Consider the following 23,503-nt stretch of genomic DNA (forward strand, 5'->3'; position numbering starts at 1 on the left):
TTATTTACTTATTTTAGAGAGACAGAGCAAGTTGGGGGAAGAGCAGAGGGAGAGAATCTTCAAGCAGACTGCGCCAAGCACAGAGCCCAGTGCAGGGCTCAATCCCAAGCCCCCTGAGATTATGACCTGAGCTGAAACCAAGAGTTAGATGCTTAACTGACTGAGCCATCCAGGAGCGCCAACGTAGATGGGCTTTTAAAGCACATTATGCAAAGTGAAGTAATCAGACAGGGAAAGACAAATATTTTGTCACTTATATGTGGAATCTAAAAAAGCCAAACTCATAAAAACAGGAGAGTATAATGGTGGTTGCCAGGGGCTGGGGGATAGGGGAAATGGGGAGATGTTGGTCAGAAGGTACAGACTTCCAGTTATAAGGTGAGTAAGTTTAGGGATCTAATGCACAGCATGGTAATTATAATTAATAATACTCATTATAAACTTCAAAGTTGCTAAGAGAATAGATATTAAATTTTCTCACCACAAAAGAAAACGGTAATTATGTGAGGTGATGAAGATGTTGGCTGACATCACCGTGCTGATCATTTCACAGCATGTGAGTGTATCAAGTCAATACATCATATGCCTTAAATCTAAACAATGTTATATGTCAATTATATCTCAGTAAAGCTGGGAAATAAATACTTACCTTGAAAAAGAAGAAAGGTTTAGTATCAGTGATCTAAGAAACTAAAAAAGGAAGTAAACCCAAGATAAGCAGAAAGAAGAAAATAACAGAAATTAATATAGAGAAAATAAACCAGAGAGAAAATTACCAAAGCTACAAGTTGGTTCTTTGTAAAAAGAGCAACCAAATTGTTAAGCTCTAGCCTGATGGACCAAGGAAGGAGATATCAATTACAGAACAAAAATACCAGAAATAAAAAGCAGTTGTTACTGATAATTTCTAGCAAATTTTTGAGGAAGAAGTTACACTAACCTTTCACAGGTTTTATCAGAGAATGGAGAAGAAGGTAACACCTCCGAATTCATTTTTTGAGGCCGGTATTACCTGCTATAAAGACCTGAAAAAGACATTACAGGAAAAGACACTTATAGACCAATATCCTTTATGAATATAGATGCAGAATACTTATAGTTAGATCTGTCAATGATAATAAAAAAGCAAGTAGAAATTTTTCTGGAGAGTGAGTTCAGTATATGGGAGAAACTAAAACTACGCGAAGAAGGGATAGTGGTCTCAGAAGGTAGTAAGATACGAGTAATAAAAACAAACCTAGATTAAAACACCAGTGAGATTACCTTTTTTTCCATCTCTCCAAATGAAAGAGATTTAAAATCATCAGCTGATTTTAATGAGAGGAAATGTGCACACATTATCGGTGGGAACGTTATACAGCACAACTTCTTGGAGGATGGTTTGGCAATGCCTATTAAAAGAAAGGATTCAGGGGCGCCTCGGTGGCTCAGATGGTTGGGGTCATGATCCCAGGGTCCTGGGATCGAGCCCCGCCTCGGGCTCTCTGCTTGCGGGGAGCCTGCTTCTCCCTCTTCTGTTCCTCCTGCTTGTGCTCTCTCGCTCTGTCAAATAAATAAAAACCTTTAAAAGTGAGGATTCAGTCCATGTACCTTCCATGTTTAGATCCAGCTTCTTAATATTGGAGAAAGGCAAGTCCAAGTGAGCATAGATATTCATAAGACAGTGTTAGATGTAAAAGAGCAGGTTTCATTATATGAAGCATGACTGGATTTTTATGAATTATGTATAGGTCTATAGGAGGAAAAAAAAAGACTGTTCAAAAATATAAATAGTGATTTTTTTTTTCTGGATCTTGGAATTATGTGTGATTTTTATTTTCTTCATTTTGTGTGTTGGTGTTATCTGAACTTTAAAATGATGATACAGATTGTTTCTGTAGCAGAATGAATGAATGAATGAATGAATGAATGTCATTAAAAGGAAGAAAATTACTTAAGTGGTTAGAGGTACTGCCAGGGTAGCATATAGTCATGGCAAGAAGGGTTTTACTTATTTTGTTTTATTCCTAAACCAGTACAGTTGGTCTTCATTCACCCTTACTAAAATCTTTATACTGGCATTTAATGGGTTGTGTTTGTCTCTTCTAGAGGATAGATATAGGCACTAAAAGTCTCTGAAAGAAACCTGGATAAAAACTCTGAAAACTTAAGAAACTGTTCTTTTATGTCAAAATCCTACTTTTAGATACAATTGGAGGTTCATTAACCAAGATATGCAGAATGGAATTGTAACCCTGCCATGTTGCCCTGTCACATCTAGAAGGAACTGTTCATTGCCAGAAAGAAAAGCACCTTTTCCAGCACTCATGGATCCCAGCTAGTGGTAAAACTTTCTTCACTTTCCCATTTGGTTATTTTTGGTCTCTCTCTAGAGTCAACACTTCCCTTCAGGTTGCCCTTCCCTTTCTTTGCCCATGTCCAACCTGAGTTTCTCGTTCCACTGTGGACTATAGAAGAAGTTCTGGGCCCTCAGTTCTTCAGAGTGGAGCATATGCTGGACCAAAAAACCTTTCTCTTAATGTTTCTGATAGCTCCCAGCCCATATTTCTTTTTTTCTTTTTTTAAGATTTTATTTATTTATCTGAGATAGAGCGAAAGTGAGCGAGAGAGAGAGAGCACACATGCACGAGTGGGTTGGAGGGGCAGAGGAAGAAGCAGGCTCCTGCTGAGCAGAGAGCCCCACATGGGGCTCGATCCCAGGACCCAGAGATCACGATGTGAGCTGAAAACAGGCGCCCAACCAGCTGAGCCACCCAGGCGCCCCCCAGCACATATTTCTATGACTTACAGTAAGTGGCTCTCTTGGGGTAGAGAAAGGAAGAAATATAGGGGTCCTGTGAAACAGGCAAGACTTTGTGGAAGCAAAGTCAAACCATATACTAGACTTTTAGGGCCAACATAAGGGGTAATTGTATGTTTGGGTGCCGTAAGGCTTTTACAATGTTGAATGACAATGTACACTTTGTCTCAGAAAAAAACTACAATCACTTAGAGATCTAAATTTGCTTACAGAATTATAACATTTTATGCTACACCAAGGGAAAATAGAGACCGTAGAGATGGTTGGATGTAGAAATATTTATATATCTTTGTATTTATATAAAGCAGGCAGTCTGCTTCTCCCTCTCCCTCCAACCCTCCCCTAGATCATGCTCATACTCTGTCTCTCTCAAAAAAATAAATAAAAATCTTTTTTAAAAAAGTTTATATTACACCATACAATGTCAAAGAGACTAGAGATTGTCACATGTAGAAATATTATTATCCATCAGTGCAAAAGCCCAACAGTACCCAAGCAGGCAAATAAACCTTATGTCAGCCCTAAAGGAGTATAATCCAAAGTGTAAAGTAAATATGCATGAGTCCATACTGATGTTAATCAATGATTATATAAATAAATAAAAAGAGGAGAACGGACAAATCCCCTGTGCAGAACGCTACGTAGTTTATGTAGATACTTTGCTCTCAGTGAGGTAGACCATGACTTCCAGCTCTGTAGGTGTGGGCTTCACATAGTGACTTCCTTTCCAACATTGAAAGTATGGAAAGGGGAAGAAAGAGTCACTTTGCAGTGGGGAAATTTGACAAACACTACCTCAGCCAGGTGATCCAGGCCAACATCAGTAGTGACGTCTTGATAGTATGTAGCCTTGAGTGGCTGTGATGAGAATGGCACTTTATTTCTGTACTCTGTCTCCTAAAAACCCTAGTCTAAGCATGAGAAAAGCTTCAGACAAATCCTAATTGAGGGGCATTCTACAAAATACCTGACTAGTACCTCAAACCTGTCAGAGTCATCAAAAACAAGGAAAGTCTAAGAAACAAGAAAAGCCAAGAAGAGCCTAAGGAGATGTGATACTAAATGTTAGGTGCTATCCTCCGCGGGCTCCTGAGACAGGAAAAGGACATTAGGGAAAAACTAAGGAAATCTGAATAAAGTTAAGACTGTAGTTAAGTATGTTGCCGTATAATGTAAGATGTTAATAATAGGGGAAACTAGGTGGGGGGTACATGGGAACTCTGTGCTTTCTGCTCACTTTTTCTGTAAATCTAAAACATTTTTTAAATAAAAAGTTATTTTTAAAAATCATGAGAAATCACACATAAAAAAGGAGACTAGAAAATTAGTCCAAGTAAAGTTTCTTTTAAAAAGCACTGCTACATATTAAGCCCGAAAAGCTTATTTCTCTTACATAGATCTATGCATGTTTTAAAAAAATTATAGTGTGATTATTTGCTCAACCCAGAAATGTCACTTTTTAAAACCCAACAAAAATATTTACAAAGCATACAAAAGATATGTAAAACCCACTAATCGTAGTTGTTTGTAGAAAGCAAAACATGGGAAACAATTTCCCTGCCCATATACTGGAAGGCGGTTATATGGTATCGCGGTTGCCAGATTCTAAGATGCAGCCCTTGAGTGTGGGCGAAACTTGGGATGGGATGGATTCCATTCCCATGATTAGGTTGTCAGATGGCACAGCTGACCTTCAGAAAGAGAGGTTATCCTGAGTGGCCCCGACCTAATCGAGTGACTCCTCAAAAGGACTCAGCTCTTCCTAAAAGAAGTGTGGTGCTTGATGTGTATTTGTTACCAGCTTTGAAGATGGAGGGGATCACATGCTAAGGAATGAAGGAAACCTCTAGGAGCTGAGTGGCCCCGAATAAAAGCCAGCAGGGAAACGAACTTCAGTCCTGAAACTGCAAGGAAGTGAATTCTGCCAACAGTGTGAAAGAGGTTGGAAGAGGACCCCAAGTCTCAGATGAGAGAACAGCCGTGGGAGACCCTGAGCAGAGGACCAGCTGCTCTGTGCCAGACTCCTGACCCATGAAAACTGTGAGATAACAACTTTGTATCATTTCACCTGCTAATTTTGTGGCAATTTGTTACACAGCAGTGGTAACCACGGGTATAGCCAGGCTGTGGAGTACTGCGCAGCCAGTCAGACCCGGGGGGGGGGGGGGGGGGAGGACGCATCTGCATCTGTCCACCCAGAAGGAAACCCATGATTACTGCTGATTGCATAAAGGAAGTTGCAAAAATTGTATGTAGCATGATCCTGTTTTCACAAAACTAAAGAAGTTTGTGGATGGCAGAAAGTGTGGCGTGATAACACCAAAGTGCCAGCTGAGGAGTGGGATTTAGCAGGAGGAACTTTCAGTTGTTCACATACACATTTCTGTGGTGCTACAGAGTTTGTTTTGGTGTTATTTTATTTACTAGGAGTATGCGTTTTGTTTCTAATTTAAAAAAGACAAACCAAATCAAACCTTTAACAACCCTCTACTGACCCTGAGAATCGGGTCCAAACTCCTTACTGAGGCCCCTCTTGATCCAGCTCCACTGGCCTCCAGGCCTCCTCTGCCACCTCTCCCCTAGCCTCCTTCCAGTCCCACCTGCACCTGAAGTTCCAGCTCCAGGGACTCCCTGAGCTCTGCCTTCAAATTTACTCTTTTTTCTTTATGTCCTTCTTTTCCCCTTTTCTTTGAGGGGCTCACTTGCCCTTTGTGGCTGGTGCTTTCTGACATAATCTCTTCCCTGTTCTTTTGGCACATATCCTCATTCTTTCTTTTTTGACCCTCTTGCCAGCTCCATTTTTTTCTCCCTTGTCTTTAGGTTAGTCGTTGGCCTCCTTTCTGCCTGGGCAAGTTCCAGTTATAATAAATAAAATCTTTAAAAAAATAAAAAGAAATCACACTCTTCAAGGAAGCTTTCTTGATGCCCAGACTAGACCAAACCCCTGATGTGGGCATTTGGAGCCCCCTTTCTTTTCCTCCATAGCCCTTCTTACACTTTGCCATGAAGGTTTGCATAATTCATGGATTTGCTAGACTATAAGGCCCTGAGCCTAGGGACTAGGCCTGCTTTCCTCCTCTTGCATTCCCCAGACCTAGCAAGGATAGGCACTCAATAAATAGAAATATAAAAGTTGAGGGAGAAGAGATAGATAAGAATAAAAGGGAGAAAGTACATGGAGTAAAGAATAATTTGGTGTGGCTGGGATGCAGGCTCTGGGGAGATAAAGCTGGAATTGATGTCAGAATGGCAAGCATGCAGATACCAGACTAAGGAATTCGAGTTTTCTGTGAATCGAGGATGTCAGCTAAGCTTCCTGAGCAGGACAGCAGTTATATGATCAGTTCAATGGAGAATAAATGGGATGATCTAGTACATTCTAAAAGCCTTTGACAACCAGTTTGAATTGACACTGGCTATGGAACAAGGAATTTGGGGGCAGATTGTGTTTTCTGTGTGCCGTGCCTGATGAGTCTTTGATATTGCTACCGTAAGTAAGTGACACTGGAAGACTTTCCACTCAGTGGTCATAGTGCTTCATGCATTAGCTCGTCAGGATGCAAAGGGCTGTGATAATAGGCAGCAGAGCATTTCTGCATCCTATTTAGAGAAATCTAAACATTTTTTTGTTTCAATCTTTTTTTTTTTAAATAGGTGTTTACTGAAGACAGCAAGGATTTGCAGCTGTTTGGAGCCTGAGTGGCAGATGAAACCAACTTGCAGACTTCCGGGGCACAAGTACGAGTTACAGCCCAGAGACGGCTGCATGATGCCCAGACAGCACACAGACCGCCTCCACACATGGAGAGCTGAGATCTCAGGTAAGGGGTCCCTAATCACTGAGTGCTTAGGCCTCTGAGAGAACATAGTCTGACTGGTGGGGAGGCCTTGGTGGAGGTTTCAGCGTCAAAGCCAGGCTGGGATTACTTAGGTGCTCTTCCGTCTACCTCCTGTGGGACCCTGAGTTGTATTTAAGCGGACCTGTGTCCCTGCCTATAACTGAGTATGCCAGAGGAACTCAGCCATGCTCTACCTAAGCTATAAAGAACGAATTAACCACACTTCATAGCCCATAATTTGTTATTTCTGCATTCTAGTCTCAAGGTTCCCTCCTAAGTTATTACCCAGGAAGAACCATAAAACTGCCCATAAAACTGTATTTCATAGAAACAAAGGAAGTGAGGTTTTTTTTGTTTTTGTTTTTGTTTTTGTTTTTTGCTTTATCTCCCTCTGATTTAAAGCAGTGGATCTTCCTAGTTGGAAATGAGGCTTATTCCCACAGATGGGAAAGGATGCCACTCCTTGTCTCCCGTCATTGTGACGCAAATGTACAGACAGGACCAGCTACCTAATCTGTGGGGCCCAGTACAAAATGAAGCTGTGGGCCCCTCATTAAATACAGTAGGACTTTCAAGCCTGCAACAGAAGACCATTAAAGCAAGGGCAGGGCCCTTCAAGCATGGGGAGGCAGAGGCTGCTTACATAGAACGGTTTGAATGCTAGGATGATGACGGGGCTTTGCCCAAAGGAGCTCAGCCACATGAGCAGCTCCTCCGTGGCAAAACTTTAGTAGAGAAGGAAGTGTCAGGAAAGATCAGCCAAAAGCACACGGCAGCCATATGGCCACTTCTGTGAGAGTGAATGGTGTGGCCAAGAACAGCATTCTCTTGGCAGTCCTTGGTCATGATCTGCTTGGGGTTTGGAAAGCAGAGGGACCAAGGATCAGAAAAGAATCAGGGTGCCTTAGGACATCAGAAGGAAGGGGTGTTGAATCAGTATAGAGAACACTGGGATTGAGGAGGCATGAAGAGGGGGAGTTTCTAGGCATGGAACTCTCCCTGCTTTTTTTTCATTTAATCAACCAATTTTTTAACCGAAGTAAAATGTATCAAATTTAGATGAATGATTCTTTCCCTCTAAACTTGCTTCTCCCTTTTCTCCATCTTGGTAAATGATCCACCTGGGTCACCCAGTTGATCAAGACAGAAATCAGGAGTCATCTTTGACTGATTCCTCCTCCTTTATCTCAACACCACTTACTAAGTCCCATCAGTTCTACTTGCACTTGTCCCTCTTGAGCCCACACATCCACTTCTCTCCATATCCACTGATGCATCATCTTTTCTGACCATGCCTGTGACAACAGCCTTTTAACTAGATTGGCTTTTAAATCATGCTCACTAGAGTTTCAGTCCTCATTCTGCCACATGTTAACCGGGTGACCCTGAATAGCACTCTTCAGCTTTTTGAGCCTCAGTTTCCTCATCTGAAAAATGGGGACAACATACCTATCTTAAAGGGTTGTTGTCAGGACTAAATGAAATGATGCAAGTGGCTTAGTGTGCAGCATGTACTGAATGAATCAGCATCTTCCTTCTCTTTCCCTCCTCATCCTGCAGGCCTTAGTTTAAACATTACTTCCTTAGGTCCCCTCTGCTGACTCGCCACAGACTCAGTGTAGGTTCCCAGCAGTGCAGACTGCCATGCAACATTCATCACACTTCCCTGTCTTCTCTCAACTGTCCTTTCCATCAGGATAAGGATTCTGGTTTTTTCTGCCTAAGGAGGTACCTGACATGGAGTAGAAACTCCTATTTTGTTATTTGACTGGTATCCTCAAACATAATCAAAGGTTCCCAGGCTTGGGGTCCCTGTAATGTTCTTGACTAACTGTTACATAAGAGGGTAGATGACCACATTACATAAACAAACAAGAGACCAAGAGTATCCCACCAGATTTAAGTTAAACTTAGGGCACTGGGGTGATTCATCGTAGCAGATGCCTTCCATAAGAGAGAAGCCTCGGGAGTGGATCCTGAGCTTGCCTGCTCCCGTGGCCACACCAGAGCTGCACTACATACAGAGCAGCTCCACCGAGAACAATCTGAAGACCAGCAGAACAGCTCCTCCACAGCTGAAGACACAAAGAAAAAGCCACATGGAGAAGGGTAGGAGGGGCACCCATACCCCTGGTGCAGTGACTCACCAGTGGGAGGGATATCACAGGCACAGAGATCTTCCCTCCGCAGTGAGAAGTTCAAACCCTGCCCCCCCCCATCAGGCACCCCTAGCTGTGGACATCTGCACTGGGAAGAGGAGCCCTCCTAACATCTGGCTTTAAAAAATCAGTGGTGCTTAACTTCAGGAGCTGTGAAAAACAGCAGGGCTTAACTCCAGGAGAACCGGAGGGCTCTAGGGAACAGAGCCTCTGCTTTTAAAGGGCCTTGTACAAACGCACTTGCTCTGACACTCGGCACAGAGGCAGCAGTTTAAAAAGTGCCTGTGTCATATGGGAAGGAAATTTGTTGACTAATTAATTTTATTTTTTAAGAATTTTTTATTTTAGGGGCACCTGGGTGGCTCAGTTGGTTAAACGTCTGCCTTGGGCTCAGGTCATGATCCTGGGGTCCTGGCATCAAGCCCCAAGTCAGACTCCCTGCTCAGCGGGGAGCCTGCTTCTTCCTCTCCCTCTGCCCTTTCCTCCTGCTCGTGCTCTCTGTTTCTCAAATAAATAAAATCCTTTAAAAAATAAATATTTTAAGAAAACTCTGTGTCACACATGGAGCTCAAACTCACAAACTTCAGATCAAGAGTCCCAACAACTGAGCCAGCCGGGCACCTCTGGCTAATTAATTTTAGGGTATGTGCTAGAGGGCCAAGGGTCTGTAGGGACTTTCTCTGAGAACAGAAGCACTGGCAGGCACCACGTTCTTTCCCTCCCTCCGTCTAGCTGGCCTGATGCTAGTGGCTGCCAGTTCTGACACTCGTCATCATCTGCCTTGCTAGCACTGCTCACCTTGCCCTGACATTCCCATGCAGACCTCCCCAGGAGATACCCCTGCAAAGCAGCTCCTGCCCTGCCATACCAAGTGGGCAGCCTCAGCCAGGACCAGTGCCCTGCTGCCTTAATGGCTCCTGCCCTGCCATACCTGGCAGGCAGTCCTGACCAGGACTGGCGCCTCCCCCCGCTCTCCACCAAAGTGGCTACAACCCCGCCCCACCCAGTGGGTAGCCTCAGCTAGACCAGCACCCCTCCAAAGCCCTCCTGGTGGGGGGCAGGTGCAGCACCACTCACCGGATTTTATTTAGGCTGAGGGAGAGGGAGAGAGAATCTTCTGCAGACTCCACACTGAGCACAGAGCCCAACGTGGGGCTTGATCTCAAGACCCTGAGATCATGACCTGAGCCAAAATCAGGAGTCAGACGCTCAACCAACTGAGCCACCCCAGGCTCCCCAGAAAAAAGAATTTTAAAAAAATGAGGATAATTTAAGGGAACTCAACAATATCAAATATAATAACATTCACATTATAGGGGTCCCAGAAGAGAGAGGAAAGGGGCAGAAAACTTATTTGAAGAAATAATAGCTAAAAACGTCCCTATCCTGGGGAAGGAAACAGACATCCAGGTCCAGGGAAGCACAGAGTGCCCCAAAGAAGATGAACCCAAAGAGGTTCACACCAAGACAAATAATGATTAAAATGTCCAAAATTAAAGATACAGAGGGAATCTCAATGGCAGCAAGAAGAAAGCAACTAGTTACATACAAAGGAATTCCAAGAAGACTCTCAGCTGATTTTTCAGCATAATTCTGCAGGTCAAAAGGGAATGGCAAAACATATTCAAAGTGCTGAATGGAAAAAAACCTATAACCAAGAATACTCTACCCAGCAAGGTTATCATTCAGAATTGAAGGAAAGATCATGAGTTTCTCAGACAAAAGTTAAAGGAGTTCATCACTAGTAAATTGACCTTACAGGAAATGTTCAAGGGACTTCTTTAAGTGGAAAAGGCCATAACTAGAAGAAAATTGTGAAAGAAAAAAAATCTCACCGGCAAAAGCAAACATACAGTAAAACTAGTGTGAGCCAACCACTTATAAAGCTAGTATGAGACTAACAGACAAAAGTGGTAAAATCAGCTATATTTAGGGGCGTCTGGGTGACTCAATCAGTTAAGGGTCCAGCTCTGCATTTCAGCTCAGGTCATGACCTCAGGGTTGTGAGATCAAGACCCGCTTTGGGCTCTTGTGCTCAGCAAGGAGTCTGCTTTTCTCCCTCTCCCTCAAAATAATTAATAAAATCTTAAAGAAAATCAACCATATTTATAATAAAGGATACAGAAAATAAAAATGTAAAATATGACATTAAAAACAAAATGTGGGGGAGAAGTAAAAGTAGTGCTTTTAGAATATGTTTGACCTTAAGTGACCATCAATTTAAAATAGAGTGCAGCCAGCCAAGGAAACAGTCAGAAAAACTAAGAGGCAGCCCACGGAATGGGAGAATATATTTGCAAATGACACTACAGATAAAGGACTGGTATCCAAGATCTACAAAGAACTTCTGAAACTCAATACACGAGAAACAAATAAACAAATCAAAAAATGGGCAGAAGATATGAACAGACACTTTTCCAATGAAGACATACAAATGGCTAACAGACACATGAAAAAATGTTCAAAATCATTAGCCATCAAGGAAATTCAAATCAAAACCACACTGAGATACCACCTTACGCCAGTTAGAATGGCAAAAATAGACAAGGCAAGAAACAACAATTGTTGGAGAGGATGTGGAGAAAGGGGATCCCTCCTACATTGTTGGTGGGAATGCAAGTTGGTACAGCCACTCTGGAAAACAGTGTGGAGGTCCCTTAAAAAGTTAAAAATTGAGCTACCCTATGATCCAGCCATTGCACTACTGGGTATTTACCCCAAAGATACAGACGTAGTGAAGAGAAGGGCCATATGCGCCCCAATGTTCATAGCAGCAATGTCCACAATAGCTAAATCGTGGAAGGAGCCGAGATGCCCTTCAACAGATGACTGGATTAAGAAGTTGTGGTCCATATATACGATGGAATATTACTCAGCTATCAGAAAGAACGAATTCTCAACATTTGCTGCAACATGGACAGCACTGGAGGAGATAATGCTAAGTGAAATAAGTCAAGCAGAGAAAGACAACTATCATATGATTTCTCTCATCTATGGAACATAAGAACTAGGATGATCAGTAGGGGAAGAAAGGGATAAAGAAAGGGGGGGTAATCAGAAGGGGGAATGAAACATGAGAGACTATGGACTATGAGAAACAAACTGAGGACTTCAGAGGGGAGGAGGGTGGGGGAATGGGATAAGCTGGGGATGGGTAGTAAGGAGGGCACGTATTGCATGGTGCACTGGGTGTTATACGCAACTAATGAATCATCGAATAAAACCACAATGAAATAATACTACACACCTAGTGAAATGGCTAAAATTTTTTTTTTTAAAGATTTTATTTATTTATTCGACAGAGATAGAGACAGCCAGCGAGAGAGGGAACACAAGCAGGGGGAGTGGGAGAGAAAGAAGCAGGCTCATAGCGGAAGAGCCTGATGTGGGGCTCGATCCCATAACACCGGGATCACGCCCTGAGCCGAAGGCAGACGCTTAACCGCTGTGCCACCCAGGCGCCCCGAAATGGCTAAAATTTTTAAAAATCAGAAAATACCAAATGTTGATAAAGATGTGAATCAGTCAAAACTTTTAAAACACTGGTTATAGGAGCATAAGTGGGTACAACCTCTTTGGAAACTTCACTCAGTGGTATGCACTAAAGCTAAATATACGCATAGTCTATGACCCATATTTCACTCATAGGTATACACCTGACAGATATGCATACATATGCTCACCAAAAGAACATTCATAATAGCATTATTCGTAATGGACCCAAAATGGAAACTACTCAAATGCCTACCAACAAAAGAATGGATAAACAAATTGTAATATATTCCCACAATGGAATACTATACAGAAATGAGAATGAATGATCTAACAATACTGATGATACTCATACATAAAAGAGACCAGATACGAATGACTACTACTGACTTCATTTATATAAAATAAAAGAGTAGGTGAAACTACTACTTCCATGCTGTCAGAAGCCAGGATGATTATATCTCTGATTATCTTAAATCCAGAGGTCTTTTTACAATGCTACACAGTTTCAGCTGTTGAAGTTTTAATAATTCTGTTACTTAACGGCACCTACTACCCACAAATATGCCTTTGATGAAGAACTCCCAAAAAGCTTTTCTTTCTTTCTTTCTTTTTAATGTATTTAAGTAATCTCTATACCCAATGTGGGGCTTGAACTTATGACCCCAAGACCAAGAGTCACATGCTCTTCTAACTGAGCCAGTCATGTATCCCCAAAAAACTTTTCTTTCTTTCTTTTTTTAAGATTTAATTTATTTGGGGGGGGGTGGGCACAGAGAAGAGGGAGAGGGAGAATCTCAAGCAGATCTGAGACAGGGCTCAATTTCACAACCCTGAGACCATTACCTGAGCTGAAACTGAGTCGGATGCTTAAGCAACGGAACCATGCAGGTGTCCCCCCAAAAAAGCTTTCTATATCTATATCCCAAAGGCATTCTAGTCTTTGCTAGATTTTGCTATATAAGCTTTGTTCTTCTTTGGTATATCATATAATGGCAATGAATGATCAAACTATATTATATTCAGTTGTTAAAAATATATAATAAAATTATTATTCTTGCATGTATGAAAGGAACTTTGAAGACAAATCAGTACGGATCTTAAAAGCCAGGTTAAGGAATTTATGCTTTATTCTGCAACCAATGGAAAGTCAGTAGATTTGATCAGGAGAGTGAGTAAAATAATTGTTTTAGGAATATTAAGCTATATTAGAAGTAGGAAAAATTGAAGCTTAAGGAGCATTAGGTGTGTATGTGGTGTGCATATGTGTGTGCATGTGCATTTAAAATTTTACAGAGAATTGTTTTTTGTACCCACAGATCCTGAGAAATTAAGATTCTTTTGAGTAATTGGGTAATAGCTGGCGTGGCATGCATATATAGTAACTTACTGAAAACTTGCCAAAACTTAGAGGCAATACTTGAGTAATAATCATTTGTAAAATTAAATAACCTGAAAGTATAAAGACATTTATTTTTAATATAGGATCTAAAAAGCCATTTGTAGTCATGAAGATCAATAGCTGAAAAAGCCCTCCAGAGTTGTGTTACTTCTCTATACTCCAGAGATTTTTTTTTCTTAGCTCAACTGATCTAATATTTTAAGGGTTATCATTGATGTTTTTATAAATGTCTAATACATGAAAATACTATGACTTGATAATAGAAAACACTATTATAAATTATTTTAATAAGATAGTGTGCTGATGACAGAAGTAATGTTTGATAGCTTAGCTGTCAAGTTACATAACCTAAGACAAGTTACTTTACTTCTCTGCACTTCAGTGTCCTCGTTAATGTGAGGTTTATGAAATAATAATATAAAGCCCTTGTGACAGTGTCCAGTACATGGTAAGTGCTGAATAAATGTTAGCTTCTATAATTGTTATTATTGTTGTTTGAAGTATTAAATAGCAAAATCATAGTCACTTTAAATTTCCTGGGAAAAGTAGTTCATGCAATCCAAACTACAAAGATCTGTTTACATCAAAAAGTCAATTTGTTAATTTACAGTGAGAAAAATAACTGCCAAGCTGATTGCAATTCATATACCCAGCTCAGCATTTCACCCCAGGAGGGAAGCCCACTCAGGAAACCAAATGAGATCAGGAATCCAGTGAGTATACTCAATTTGAGCCAGAAAGATAACTGCTTTCTCTCTGCCCTAATTCACCTTCAATGTGAATCTTGCCCTTTTTTTGCTACAGCTTAATATTCCCAAAACAATTATTTTATTCACTCTCCCGATCAAACCCTCTGACTGCCTACTGATTGAAGAATAAAGCATTAATTCCTTAGCTTGGCTTTTAAGATCTATATTAATTTGTCCCCAAAGTTCCCATTCAACTTTATTTCCTATTTCTGTCCAACATGATGTGTCTCAACTCTAATAATGATGGGTTCTTCATTATTTTCTAAAATATTCCATGTTCATTTCTCATTTTGGCCAAGGCACATTGGTAGGTTTTCCTCATAGAATTCTCTTCTCTCTCCTCTACTCAAATCCTTTATATTAGTCAAAGTCCTCCTTAAGTCACGTTTCCTTCATGAGTAATACACAAACCATTACAGTCTATACAAAATCTCTATAAATTCCTATAATTTGTATTGCTTTACTCTTTTTCACATATATGTAATATATATACTGCTTTGTATGTTGGCTTAACTCCTCTAAATTTTATTTCCCTTTCAGATTCTAAACTTCTAGAAGATAAAGATTTTTTTTATTCTCTCAGAGAATAACATTGTGTGTATATATATATAAACACACACATATATGTATATATTATATAATATTGAGCTCTCAATTAATAAATGAACGATTCATTAATGAATGTCTTGGGGCAAGATAAACCTGCCCTTTTGAACCCAGAAATGTTCCTTGGCTCTGGCATATTCCCCCAGGAGCCCAGCCTCCAAGTTCCTCTCCGTGTTCTCTCCTCAGTTCTTACAATTGTAAGATGCCTATCAGAAATTTCCTAATTGCTTCATAGTAAATGTCTAACAAAAAAAAGTGTTCTCTTTAAGCATCTTTTTTGTTTCTGATTTCTTTCACTCTAGAAAATCTAAATATATAAACATGAAATAAGCACCCAGTAAGTTACTTTGTAGGAATATATTCTAATTTCTTGAACAACCTCAGTCCATTAGGCAGTTAAAACATACACATACTCTGACAAAATATTATGTGCAAATTTACTGATAAAACTGCTCTTTTAAAAAAACACCAGAGATTAAAGTCATGATTCTGAACTAACTCACTAAATAGCCATTGATTTTCTTTTAATTCTTAGTAATTACCTTAGGTGCTTTGTGAATTTTGATCGAGTGAGAAAGTTGAGCAGTGGCCATTGTAGTAATGTATCAGGATTCTTTTAACAGGTCAAACCTGTCAGGTGAAAAAAAAAATTAGAGATTTTGCCTGACATAATCCTTTTTGTGAATTTTCCAAAGAAGAACTACATAATTAGCATTTGACTGTATTCTTTGGAAAATTAGTTTAATAAACATTTTTATCTCCACTATGCATTTTCTATGAATTTGGCATAAGGTCTCTGGATTAGTTTTTTCAACCACCCAGTGAGAATTTAAGTTGATTTGCTTGTTCGCAAATACATTTGGAGGAGAAAAATAAACTAAATCACCTAAAGATTTGACAATGTATTTTATTCATCACTGTTATTCTCTTAGCGTACAACTGTGCTCTGTATATAGCAGGGGCTCAAAAACATTTTTTGAATTAACTTTATGGGTTATTGGTTTTCAAAGGTAACTCAAAAGTTAAAATTTGTACTTCACATCCATTAGGATGGCTGTTCCCCCAAAATGGAAAACAATAATAATAATGTTGGTGAGGATGTGGAGAAATTGGAACCCTTGTGCATTGCTAGTGGGAATCATACAGCTGCTGTAAAAAAAACAAAAACAAAAAACACACCAGTATGGGCAGTTCCTCAAAAAGTTAGACAGAATTACCATATTAATCAGCAATTCCACTTCTAGGTATATACCCAAAAGGACTGAAAGCAGGGATTCAAACAGATACTTGTACACCAATGTTCACAGCAGTATTATTTAAAATATCTAAAAGGTGGAAACAACCCAAATGTCCATCAACAGTTGAATGGGTTCTTTTAAATGTGGTATATACAATGACATATTCAAGCCTTAAAAAGGAATGACATTCTGATACACACTATAACACAGATGAAACTTGAAAACATTATGCTAAGTGAAAGAAGCCACACACAAAAGGACAAATATTGCATGATTTCACTTACATGAGGTAGAGGTACCTAAAGGAGTCAACTTCATAGAGACAGAAAGATTAGAGGTTACAAAGAGCTGGAGGGTAGAAGGATTAGGGTGACTAAAAAGCACGAGTTTCTGTTCAGGATGACAAAAATTTTCTCAGAATGGTTAGTGGTGAAGGTTGCCAACACCATGAATACACTCAGTGTCACTGAATTGTACACTTGAGAATAGGTGAGGTGGTGAATTTTATGTGTATTTTAACACAATAAAAATATTAATGTTAAAAATACATCTAGTTTTGGGGCACCTGGCTGGCTCGGTCCGTAGAGCATGTGACTCTCGATCTTGAGGTCATGGGTTCAAAGCCCACATTAGGGGTAGAGTTTACTAAAAAAATAAATAAAATAGAGGGACTTTAAGTTACAAAAAATCCATCCAGTTTTCACATCTATTGTTTCACTACCGTAAAAAAAAAAAAAGAAGAAGCAAATTTCCCTTTTTCTTTTCAAAGACCTTAATTTAATTTATACTGGGGCTTCTTTTCAAGGTTTTATGGAGTTCTGACCAAAATATTTGTAAAACAACCCATCTAAAGTAATTCCGTTCTGGATCACCCAGGATAGCCAGTGACCTTTTTTGGTGTATAGATTAATGCAAGATCTGGATGATTTTGCAAATACAAGAAGGCAGAATTGTTTGAGGGCACTGCCACAAGATGGTGATAGAGATTATAAACAAGTACTATTTAATTTCTCTCAAATTACTTCTTCAGAGCAACACTAGGGGACACTCTTTTACAATATCTTCTAGGACACTGAAAACCACCTAATAGTCCTTCAGTCCTTAAACATTCCAAGGTATCTTTTGTTGACTTCAGAATATAACCTTCATTTCTGTGTATAACCTTCAAATCTGACTCAACACATCAACTGCTTCCCTTACAACTTCAAGAAATACAATGAGCAAAATAAGTAATTACAAGAGTTTAAGCTCTAGTTCTGGCCCATTAAACCATGTAAACAACCCCCTACTGGGGGGTTATTAGCCTTAGAGATAATAAATAATAAGAATAAGAATTTTGGGGGCTCCTGGGTCGCTCAGTTGTTAAGCTTCTGCCTTCGGCTCAGGGCGTGATCCCAGGGTCCTGGGATTGAGCCCCACATCGGGCTCCCTGCTCCGCCGGGAGCCTGCTTCTTCCTCTTCCACTCCCCTTGCTTGTGTTCCCTCCCTCACTGCCTGTCTCTCTGTCAAATAAGTAAATAAAATCTTTAAAAATAATAATAAGAAGAAGAATTTTAAAATAGATTTCTACATTGATTTTTTTTTTTTTTAAGTAGGCTCCACTCCCAGTGTGGAGTCCAATGCAGGGCTTGAACTCACAACCCTGAGATCAAGATCCGGAGATCAAGACCTGAGCTGGGATAAAGAGTCAGACCCTTAACCAGTTGAGCCACTTAGGGGCCCCACTACACTGATTTTTTTGTTTTAATTTCTCTAGGAGGGTGCCTGGCTGACTCAGTCAGTGGAGCATGCAGCTCTTGATCTTGGGGTTGTGAGTTCAAGTGCCACATTGGGTATAGAGATTGCTTAAATAAATAAACTTAAACAGTTTTTTCTATGATCATAAGACATTCTGATGGCATTTCTAGAGAATCAAGCAGGGGTGGCAAAGTTAGTTAAGTGTCTGCCTTCTGCTCAGGTCATGATCCTGGGGTTCTGGGATCGAACCCTGCATTGGGTTCTCAGCTCTGCAGAGAGTCTGCTTCTCATTCTCCCTCTCTGTCAAATAAAAAAATAAAATCTTTTTAAAAAAGAGAATCAAGCCCTGAAAAAAGCATCAGCCAATGGAATATAATGCATTATTACATCTATATTGGAATGTATAGATAACCTGGATTAAACTGATACTATCACTGAAAACTCCGAGACAATCAGGGCACTTGCTTTTGAAAAAGGATTCAAAGCTAGTCACTATTAACATTTGGTAAATACCTGAGGAATTAACATTTATAAAATAAGTAAAGTCAAATTTTATGTACACATATGTGTTTATGAAGAGAGAAATAACCGCAGTATAATGTAGTAGAAACAAGTTTTGGATTAAGGGACTTCGGTCCATATTCTGTTCAACTACCTAGTAGCTCTGTGACTTAGTTAAATCACATAATCATCCTGGGACTCACTTTCCTTTTTATAAAATAGAGACAATAAATCCAACTTCTCAGGGCTCTTACAGTGCTTATCTGGGCATGTTTTCATCTGGAAAGCATACATGGCATAATGGTTAAGGACACACACTCTTCTGGAGCCACACTGCCTACAACCAAATTTCAGTCTGCTATTAACTTGCCATTTCATCTTGGGCAAGTTGTGCGCCTCAGCATCCCCATCTGTAAAATAAGGATAGTACTAGCACCTGCTTCATAGGGTTGTTGTGAGGACTACATAAGTCATTATCTATAGGGCACTTGGAACACTGACAAATATTTCATTATAAGTAATAAAGCATATTTATTTTTAAAAATCTTACGCTAGTATTTGAACTCCTAGTTTTCTTCCAGCCTTCCAGTTGTTCCTTCTCATTGTTTACTTCGTACTTTTTTCCCTGCCCATTTCTTAGTGTTTGGTGTTCAGGGTTCTGTACTAGGAGCTCCCTTTTTTTTTTTCTTACTTCTAAACACACTCCCTGGATGAAAAAATACATTTGTTTTAATTACTATATCTATTCTAATGATTCTTATATGTCAGACACCCAGGTCCCTCGGGAGTTAGAGATCTGTACCTCTATGAGACAGTTACATTTTGATATTCCCAACACATCTAAATGTCAGTTCTTTCCCCCTAAAACCTATTTCTGTTCCCTAGCTCAGTAAATGACATCATCAAATACCTAATTACTCAAGCCTAAAAATTATGACTCAAACCTGACCCTCCCTCACTTCCACATCCAGTCTCCTTAATATTTATCAAATGTGTCCATTCCTCACTTTACACATGTTGTTGTTATTTCTGCTTTAGAGAGATTAGCCTCATCTTTTGCCTGGACTGCTACAACCACCAGTCTGCCTGTCACTGATTCTGCCCTTCTCCAGTCTGTCCTTTGTATTGCAGCCAGAGTTTTCTTTTTAAATTGCAAACTTGATTATGTAACTGTAGACTGAAATTCTTCAATGGCTCCCAGCTGCCCTCAGGATAAAATCCAAACTCCTTACCATGACTTCAAGATCTGGCTCATGCCTCCCTAGGCACATCTCTAACCATTTTCCCTTACACTTTTATGCATCAATTATTCTTACCAACAGTAGTTACCCTAAACCATATTCTCTCCAGCTTTCAGGCTTTTGTAATAATCTTTCTGCCTGAAACCTTATCCTCCATTCTCAATTCCTACTTATCTCCTAGATACGGCTTCGTGTAGTGTTCTCAAGGAACTGTTTCCTTACTCACCACCACCACCAAGTTGGGTTATGTGCCCATTGTAACATATATAGTATCATGGTTGCATTTATGTATCCATACCACCCTACTGTGAGCTAACATGAGGGTAAAGTTGATCTATCTAGCTCATTCTTTATTTTTTAAAGTTTTTTTTAAAAGGTACAATTTAGTGGGTTTTAGTATATTCACAGTTTTGCAACCAGCACTACTAATTACAGAAGATTTTTGTTGCCCCAAAAAGAAACTCCATGCTCATTACCAATCACTCCCTACTCTCCCCTCCTCCCTGGCCCCTTGCAACCACTAATCTAGTTTCATCTCTATGGATTTCCCTATTCTGGACATGTCATATAAATGGAATCATGTAATATATGACCCTTTATATCTGGTTCAGCTCATTCTTGAATCCTCAGCACCATTACAGTATTGGAACAAAACAGATGCTCAATAAATATTTGCTGGATCAACAGAGAAGTAATATAAGAACAAGGAAGTATTAAGTGTCTAGAAAAGAATTAGAGAATATTAGAGATATAGAGATAGAAGGAGCTTTAAATGTCATCTAGTCCAAACATCTAATTTTCCAGATGAGGAAATCAAGGTCCAGAGAAGTCAACTGACTTACTCAGGGTCAAACACTTAGTGGCAGAACTGAGAATAAAACTCAAGAAACTTTGACTCACAATTTAGGGGTTTTTCTACAATGACTCCCTAAAATGAAATTCCTTCTTGCTTTCATTCCATTTAAAATGATGCACTACCAGTGCCTTCCTAGTTGGGGAGCCTGCTTGCTTATTTCTAAACACAGTAGTGTCTTTTTCTGTTGTTCAAGAATGAGCTTGCTTTAGAAAAGCAAAACATATCTAAATTTTTTTTTTTAAATAGCCAGGCTCTTTTCAACCTCTAATTATTCTGTTGCTACTGTTGTTTTCTCTTTGAGCAGGTGTTTTGTGGAAGTCTCCTATTCAAGTACAAACTCTGCTTAATTTTGAAAGCTCACAAGCTGACAGCCCCAGGAGGTATGACACTACAGATCATGCACTCTCAGAGAATAACTCTGATGTTTTTTTATCACCTTTTTCTAACTCATTATCTAAAAGCCTAGGAGAGATTTCATAATTACGGATTTTAAGAACAAAACTCTAACTTTCAAATGTCTTTCACTTATATATTTGCTTGCATATTTGACCCACAAGCATCTGAAACTTTACAGGGCATCGATATCATTCAATTTTATACTTGATAATGTCCACACTGACAAGAATTATGATCTTGAGAAGGAGGTAAGATTTCTGTGCTTTCTCAGATGAAGACTCATGCTAGGCTTACCTCTTGACCTACATCTCAACTGCCCTATTTAAAATGGTGACAGAATTGCTTACTATTTTACCCTTGTCTGTGTGATTCCAAGATTCAGATAAAGATTAACCAGCTATTGCTCAGAATATTAAAGCTAAGCCACCCCCTGCCCCATGCCTTTGGCCATTCTGAGGGAAGCAAAAACCAGTTTTATTATGTTTGCACAAAGACAGTAATAGTAGATTTCCTAATGCTCTCCATCCATCTTTGCCAATCTTCCAAAACTATTTTTTTAACAAGAAAACCCCCTTTCTATCAAATGGACAATATCTAAAAGCTGGGTTCTAAAATGCAACTAGATGACTTTCTTGCCTGATATGAAGGATGGCTTTACACAAAGAAAGTACATTTTGACATAAACGGGCTCAGCATCACAGAATTGGAAGGAAAAGGAGAAACAGATAATCCAAACCCTTCATTTTAAAGAAGAAAGTCAATTTAGTGGAGGAAGATAGTCTTTTTAACAAATGGTACTGCAACAATAGGACATCGTAGGCCAAAACAAAACACCTAAAAACAAAACCCAAAAACTCTCAACCTAAATCTCACGCTGTATACAAATATTAATTCAAAATGGGTCATGGACTTAAATGTAAAATATAAAACTATTGAGAGGAAAGTGAAGTCCAACAAAAGAACTTGGTTTGTCAAAAGTCCCCCAGTTACTCAGAGGCTTCACAGAGTTTGCTTCCCTACATTATTATTCACCATTTTAACAAATCCCATCTGGCTCTGATAATTCCCCTTCTCCGTGCTCAGAGTAAATGGTTTCCACTATATTAACTGGATATTTGTTCATGCTCTTTTGGTTTTTTAATATCTTCTTCGGGCTACTTCAATTACTCATTCATTCAACATTTACTGGGTGACTACAATGTGCCAGGCGTCATGTAGGATTGCAAAGATGTAAAATACTGCTCGCATCTCGAGAGATTGACGATCCAATGGGGGAGAAATGAGACTCAGCCTAATTAAATCAAAAACTCCTTTGGGGCAAGAACCGTGCTTTATCTTTGTTTTCACCAGCCAAGTGCACGGTGTACTACACACCCCATCCCGTGCTCTGCACATTTGAACACACGTCGGTGATGGGCTAATCTTGCGTGTCGAGACACTTTCTCCCCCCGGTACTGTCTGGGGAACTAAAGTCCATGGAGATTAAACAGCACGTCCTAGAAAAGGTAGAAAGGAGCCGAGGTCATTCCGTGGGGACCCATCGCCAGCTCTGTCACCTCTTGGCATTGATTCTGGCAGAACACCTCCACGGCTGGAGAAAACCTGACTTAGCCAAGATCACCCCCAAAGCTCCACTCCCAACCCCCAGCAAACACAGACGTCGTTGGCCGGACCCACTGCTTGGCCGCTAATTACCGCTGTTGCTTCCTCACCGAGACGCACTCCTTTCCCACCGAAATCTGAATTTAAGAGCTACCTTGATAGCTGGCATGCGGGCGTTCCCACTACAATTCTCTCTGCTCTTTCTTTCTTTCTTTCTTTCCCCTGTTATATGTGAAAATTTTCAAAATCGAGCGCTGGGGACCGGAGTAGAGGGAGGGGGTGGGGTACTATCTAGAAGCTTCCCGTTGTCTTTTTCCTCAGCCCCCGCCTTGCCGTTTCTCCTCAGAGTACTTAGGGCCTCAGCGAAATACTTTCAGATCAAACTTAAAGCCTCAAGGAAAAGGAAAAGGAAAGAAAAAAATTAACCTAAGCCTAGGAAACTGAAGGTGCTCAAGCGCCCTTTATCCGGAGACCTTGCGACTGGACAGCCCTCACCTCAGCTTGTCGACGCCTCTCTCAGAAGGGTGGGTACCCAACGGCCTTTTCCAGCCCAGACCCTCTCAGGCTCATAAATAGCCAACGAGGCCTTTTTGGGCGGGGCGAGACGCTTCCTCATGAATAATTCATGACCTCTCCAAGGCTTGCCTGGGCGGTCCGCCTCGTGGGGCTTCATGAATATGCAAAAAGCGGCGAGTGGCAGCTAACGGCCCCCTGGCGGGCCCGGCCCCCTCAGCGCCGGAGTCCTCTGCGCCCGGCCTCCTTCGCCCTAGTCCGGAGGCCACATGCCCTCGGGTCGCCGGCGCGGTGTCTCCGCTGCCGCCTTTTTCGCCCTTCCGAGGGCTGGCCCCGCGCTCCCGGGCCTGAGGGACCCGCGCCGGGCTCGCG

The 23,503-nt window shown here is 40.5% G+C and overlaps 1 long non-coding RNA gene across 7 annotated transcripts; it reads left to right on the plus strand.

The window, feature by feature from the left end:
* Positions 1–1,804: 1,804 nt before the first annotated feature.
* Positions 1,805–23,123, plus strand: LOC121101837. Of its 7 annotated transcripts, none has more exons than XR_005833846.1 (5): positions 2,330–4,840; positions 6,455–6,621; positions 14,303–14,405; positions 20,925–21,000; positions 21,195–23,123. It is a non-coding gene; the product is annotated as an uncharacterized LOC121101837 (long non-coding RNA). The 7 variants fall into 7 exon arrangements; XR_005833848.1 differs by having other exon boundaries at positions 22,940–23,123; XR_005833847.1 differs by having other exon boundaries at positions 22,965–23,123.
* Positions 23,124–23,503: the final 380 nt, after the last annotated feature.

This window comes from Ursus maritimus, unplaced genomic scaffold (genome assembly GCF_017311325.1).
Source record: "Ursus maritimus isolate PB19 unplaced genomic scaffold, ASM1731132v1 scaffold_98, whole genome shotgun sequence".
NCBI classification, from domain to species: Eukaryota; Metazoa; Chordata; class Mammalia; order Carnivora; family Ursidae; genus Ursus; species Ursus maritimus.